Below are 7,231 nucleotides of genomic sequence, written 5' to 3' on the forward strand. Positions count from 1 at the left end.
TCCAAAAGGAGTAGATGACAGGAAACAATCAAACTCAGGACAGAAATCAACAATATGGAAATTAACAAAATTAATACACCTAATCAATGAATCAAAGGATTGGTTCTTTGAGAATATCAGTAGGATGGCTAAACCCCTAGCCAAATTAACTAAAATATATAGACAGATGCTCTAAATTCATAAAATTATAAACAAAAGGGGGAACATAATAACAGGCAACAAGAAAATACAGACAATCATAAGAACATACTTTAAAAATCTGACTTCCACCAAACTGGAAAACCTAAAAGAAATGAGTAAATTTCTTGATATATATTCTATCAAAGTTAAATCATGATTGGATAAGTAATTTAAACAGATTCATAATACCTAGTCAAATAGAAGGGGTTATTAAAAGTTTTCCAATTAAAAACAAATGGGTTTAGTACAGAATTTTACCAAACCTTCAAAGAGGATATCTTCGTCAGTGTTCTATTGCTGTGAAAAGATACCATGACCATGGCAACTCCTATAAAGGAAACTTTTCATTGAGGATTACTTACAATTTTAAAGGTTTAGTCTGTTATCCTCATGGCAGGGAGCATGGCAGCATATAGGCAGACATGGTAGCTGAGAGTTCTACATCTGGATCTGAAGGCAGCAGGAAAAGAGAAAGAGACCACTGGGCCTGGCTTGGGTTTCTGAAACACCAAAGTGATATACTTCCTCCAACAAGACCACACCTACTTAAGCAAGGACACGTCTTCTAATCTCTGTCAAGTAGCATCTCTTCATAATGATCAAGCATTCAAATATTTGAGTATATAGGGGATATTGCTATTCAAACTACCACAAAAGGATTAACACCAATATTCTTCAAATAGAAACTGAAGAAATACTACCTAATTCTTTTTATGAGGTCACAATAATCCTGATATCTAAACCACACAACAATGAAACAAAGAAACCACAGACCAATTTTCTTTCTGAACATAGAAAAATTCTCAGCAAAATACTTGAAAACTAAATCAATGAAAACATAAAAAGATTTTCTACCATGATCAAGTGTAAATGTAAATATCTCTTTTATTTCCTTAGATTAAGGAATGAGATGAGAGCCATATCCAATCAAATGCATGGCTTGGGCTGAGCCCAGGGTACTAACTAACCCTAGGCCTAGACCTAGAACTTTCTAGCTGATGTACAATATAATCTTTTGGAAACCCAGACTTTGAAGACTTCAGCTTCTAGCTTCTGTCTGCTAACCTGGGTCTAAAATGTTTTCAGCCTCTGAGACTTACTGCTGAATAAACTCATCCTTTCTAGCTCTTTCTGATCTCTAGCTGGCTGGTTCAACTCACCTGTTCTGGATCACACTCCTCTTCAAGCTGACGATTCAAATTGACTTCTCTCAGCTTCTGACTGAATTGCTCTTCTTGGAAAGACTGCTTCTGAACTCCATGAACTGAACTGCTCTGATATCAACTGCTCTGCTCTGCACTGAGCTCAACTGCACTCAACTGAACTATACTGACCTGAACTCCCTTTCTCCTTCACTGCTATTATGTAGCCTCTCATTCCTGTCTGTTCTTATAAGAGTTGAGTGTATCCTTTCTCTAACTCATTCTGTCAAATCTTTCTCTGATTCAACACTTTGTCTGCCCCTCAATTAGATGTCATTGTTTGAGATTCCTAAAGGCAGGCCTTGATTCCAGTCAGAGAGATCAAAGGTGGGTATTTCAGCCAGAGGGATTAAAAGTCTGAGGTGTATCTGCATGCCAGCTCGATCCCTTAGATATGATCCCTTGGCAGAGCAGCCATGTTTCTGGATTTAAATTCCTCTACAATCAAGTTAGCTTCATCCCTAAAATACTGGGATGTTGCAATGTACATAAATCAAAAAATGTAATTCACCACTTAAACAGAATAAAACACCAAAATCACATGATCATTTAATTAGGTGAGAAAAGATCTTTGATAAAATCCAACATCTCATCATGATAAAAGTTCTGAAAAGACTGGTGATACAAGGGACATACCTGGACATAATAAAGGCAATTTACAGCAATTCCACAAGTAACATCATCGTAAATGAAGAGAAAATCAATCATTTCTACTAAAATAAAGAACAAGACAAGGATGTCCACTCTCTCCATACCTATTCTCTCCATACCTATTCAATATAATACTTGAAGTCTTAGCTAGAGCAATAAGACAACTGAAGGAGATCAAGAAATACAGATAGGATAGAAGGAAGTCTCTTGATTTACAAATGACATGATTTTATACATGAATGATGCTTAAAACTCCATCAGATAACTTTTACTAGAAGTGAAAACTTTCACTAAGATAGCAGGGCACAAAATTAATACACAATACACAAAAATCATTATCCTTCCTATATACAAACTACAGACTGAGAAGGTAATGCTTTTCACCCAAAACAAAACAAAACCTTAGGTTAACTCTAACCAAGCAACTGAAATACTTATGTAATAAAAACTTTAAAACATTAAAGAAATAAAATGAGGAAGATACCAGAAAATGAAAAGATCTTCCATGCTCCTGTAACTATAAGGTAAATATAGTGAAAATGACCATCGTACCAAAAAAAAATTTATAGATTAAACTCAATCCCCATCAAAATTCCAAAATAATTTTCACAGAAATTGAATAAACAGTCTTCAGCTTCAGTTAGAACACAAAACAAAACAAACAAACAAGAAACAAACCAAAAACTAGGATTGGCTAAAAACAGCCTTACTAATAAAAGAACTGCTGGAGGTATCACTATCCCAATTTCAGATTGTACTACAGAGTTATAGTAATAAAAACAGTATATCAGCATAAAATAGGCATATTCAATGGAATCATGTTGAAGACCCAAATGTAAGTCCACATATCTAGGGATACTTGATTTTTGACAAAGAAGACAGAAATATACACTAGAGAAAAGACAACATCTTTAATAACTGGTGTTGATCAAACACAATGGCTGCATATGAAGGAATTCAAATAGATTCATTTTATCACCCTGTGTAAAACTCAACTCCAAATTTATCAAGGACCTTAATATATGACTAGACACCCTAAATATGATAGAACAAAACATGAGAAGCATTCTTGAACTCATTAGTACAAGAAAAGACTTTCTAAACAAACAGTAATGGCACGGGCACTAAGATGGACAATAATTAATAATAATAGATGGAACCTCATGAAACTAAAAGGCTTCTGTATGGTGAAAGACATAGCATTTATTTGGTCAAAGTGGCAGCCTACAGAATGGGAAAAAAACTTAACCAATTACATACCCAATAGAGGTTTAACATCTAAAAAACACAAAGAACTTAAAACTGGTCATAAACAAAACAAACCACCCAATTTAAAAAATAGGCTACATAACTGAGCAGAGATTTCTCAGAAAATGAAGCACAAATGGCTGAGAAACATTTAAGCAATGCTCAACATCCTTAGTCATCATGGAATTACAAATCAAAACCACTTTGAGATCTCATCTTATAGTAGTCAGAACGGCTAAAGTCAGTAAAACAAGTGACAGCTCATACTAGGGCTGCACCTTCATCAATGGCCTATCCTGACCTCTCACTATGCCAAACTCCATATGTTCTCTATGACCATGCCATGCCTTCAAAACCAGTACCACCTGTGAGACGTTACACAGTACCAAGGTTGGCTGCCAGCACAAGGTGCAACCGAAGCCACCTCCAGAACATAGGAAACACTTCCTTAAAGATTTCACTTCAATGATGCTGGCTTCTTCTTAACCACAGCTGCTTCTTTAGTCCCAGCTGACCAGCATCTGTTGTCCCAGCAAAGCAAATATGTTTGCTTTAATGTTCTTTCTGGTCTGTTGTTAATCACAGCCAGTTCTTCAGCTCTAGCTGACAAAACACTACAGATCCGTCACACGAAGGGCCTGGTAGAGTCTTAGCTTTTTTCTGAAACCTCACAAGCCAGGCTTCCATCATATGCACTCCTCTCAGACTTCTTTTCCATTCTCCTACAAAACAACTCAGTAAGTTCTCAACATTCAATGATTTTCTAGCCCAAAGGTTCCAAAGTAGGCCCACAACCTCCCCCAAACCACTTGGGAAAGTCTGTTATAGTAATACCTCACAATCCTGGTCCCAATTTATTTTAGTCAGGGTTACTATTGTGCTATGAAACACCATGGCCAAAGCAACTTGGAGAGGAAAGGGTATTTTGGCTTATACCTCCACACCACTGTTCCTTATCCAGGGAAGTCAGGTTGGGAACTCAAACAGAGCAAGATCCTGGATGCAGGAGCTGATGCAGAGATCTTGGAGGGGTGCTGCTTACTGGCGTACTCCTCAACGCTTGCTCAGCTTGCTTTATTGTAGAACCCAGGACCAACAACTCAGGGATGGCACCTCACCCACAATGGCCTCAGACTTTCCCCATCAATCACTAGTTAAGAGATTACTCTACTGGTTTGCTGTATATGATTTTCATTATGTTTAGGTATGGGCCTTAAATTTCTGATCTTTCCAAGACTTTTATCATGAACGGGTGTTGGATTTTGTCAAATGCTTACTCGGCATCTAATGAGATAATCATGCGGTTTTTGTCTTTGAGTTTGTTTATATACTGGATTACGTTGATGGATTTCCTATATTGAAACATCCCTGCATTCCTGGGATGAAGCCTACTTGATCATGATGGATGATCATTTTGATGTGTTCTTGGATTCAGTTTGTGAGAATTTTATTGAGTATTTTTGCATTTATATTCATAAGGGAAATTGGTCTGAAGTTCTCTTTCTTTATTGGGTCTTTGTGTGGTTTAGGTATCAGATTAATTGTGGATTCATAGAACAAATTGGGTAGAGTACCTTCTGTTTCTATTTTGTGGAATAGTTTGAGGAGTATTGGAATTGGGTCCTCTTTGAAGGTCTGATAGAACTCTGCACTAAACCCATCAGGTCCTGGGCTTTTTTTTTTTTTTTTTTTTTTTTTTTTTTTTTTTTTTTTTTTTTGGTTGGGAGACTATTTATGACTGCTTCTATTTCTTTAGAGGATATGGGACTGTTTAGTTCATTAATATGATGCTGATTTAACTTTGGTACCTGTTATCTGTCTAGAAAATTGTCCATTTCATCCAGGTTTTTCAGTTTTGTTGAGTATAGGCTTTTGTAGTAGGATCTGATGATATTTTGGAATTCCTCAGATTCTGTTGTTATGTCTGCCTTTTCATTTCTGATTTCATTAATTAGGATACTGTCCCTGTGCCCTCTAGTTAGTCTGGCTAAGGGTTTATCTATCTTATTGATTTTCTCAAAGAACCGGCTCCTGGTTTGGTTGATTCTTTGTATAGTTCTTTTTGTTTCTATATGGTTGATTTCAGCCTTGAGTTTGATTATTTCCTGCTATCTACTCCTCTTGGGTGAATTTGCTTCCTTTTGTTCTAGAGCTTTTAGGTGTGCTGAGTACTGAATGGCTGAGAAGCACCTAAAACAATGTTCGACATCCTTAATCATCAGGGAAATGCAAATCAAAATAACCCTGAGATTCCACCTCATACCAGTCAGAACTGCTAAGATCAAAAACTCAGGTGACAACAAATGCTGTCAAGAATGTGGAGAAAGAGGGACATCACTGGTGGGATTGCAAGCTGGTACAACCACTCTGGAAATCAGTTTGGCAGTTCCTTAAAAAATTGGACATAGTTATACTGAAAGATCCAACAATACCTCTCCTGGGCATATACCCAGAAGATGCTCCAACTTGTAATAAGGACACATGCTCCACTATGTTCATAGCAGCCTTATATATAATAGCAAGAAGCTGGGAAGAACCCAGATGTCCCTCAACAGAGGAATGGATACCGAAAATGTGGTACATTTGCACAATGGAGTACTATGTAGCTATTAAAATCAATGAATTCATGAAATTCTTAGACAAATGGATGGATCTGGAGGATATCATCCTGAGTGAGCTAACCCAAACACAAAAGAACACACATAGTATGTGCTCACTGATAAGTGGATATTAGCCCAGAAGCTCAGAATACCCAAGATACAATTTGCAAAACATATGAAACTCAAGAAGAAGGAAGACGAAAGTGTGAACACTTTGATCCTTCTTAGAAGGGGGAACAAAATACCCATGGAAGGAGTTACAGAGACAAAGTTCGGAGCAGAGACTGAAGGAATGACCATCCAGAAACTGCCCCACCTGGAGATCCATCCCATAAACAATCACCAAACCCAAACACTATTGAAGATGCTAGCAAGAGCTTGCTGACAGGAGCCTGATATAGCTGTCTCCTGAGAGGTTCTGTCAGTGCCTAATACCGAAGTGGATGCTCACAGTCATCCATTAGACAGAGCACAGGGTCCTCAATGAAGGAGCTAGAGAAAGTACCCAAGGAGCTGAAGGAGTTTGCAGTCCCCTAGGAGGAACAACAGTATGAACTAACCAGTAACCCCAGAGCTCCCTGGGATTAAACCACCAATCAAAGAAAACACACAGAGGGACTCGTGGCTCTAGATTCATATGTAGCAGAGGATGGCCTAGTCAGTCATCAATGGGAGGAGAGGTCCTTAGTCCTGTGAAGGTTATAGGAAGTATAGGGGAATGCCTGGGCCAGGAAGTGGGAGTGGGTGGGCTGGGGAGCAGGGGGAGGGGGAGAGGATAGGGGATTTTAGGATGGGAAACTAGGAAAGGGGATAACATTTGAAATGTAAATAAAGAAAATAGCTAATTAAAAAAAAAAGAAATTACTCTACAAGCTTGCCTATAATCCAGTCTTATGGCAGCATTTTCTCATTTTCTCCCTTCTCTCAGATTACAACAGCTTATGTCAAGCTGACATGAAACTAGCTAGCACACATTCCTGGCCATATACTCAAATGATTCTATGTCCTACTACAGAGACACTCATCTATGTTCATTGCCTCTCTGTAATAGCCAGAAATTGGAAACAGCCTGGATTTCTATCAACAGATGAATGGTCAATAAAAATGTGGTATGATGATGCAATGGAATATTAGTCAGGTATTTTTTAAAAATCATGAAATTCACAGGGAGATTAGTGGAGTTAGGGGGAAAAAATCATCCTTAGTGAGATATCCCAGGCCCCCAAGGAAATGCATGCTAGGTATTTATTCTCTTATATGTGGGTATTAGCTTTTAAGCCTTTAATAAGCATGTCACAGGCCCTATAACCTCAGAGGTTAATTACCTACTAAGGGACTAGTGGGGAGGGG

This window comes from Mus caroli, chromosome 14 (assembly GCF_900094665.2).
Source record: "Mus caroli chromosome 14, CAROLI_EIJ_v1.1, whole genome shotgun sequence".
Lineage (NCBI taxonomy): Eukaryota > Metazoa > Chordata > Mammalia > Rodentia > Muridae > Mus > Mus caroli.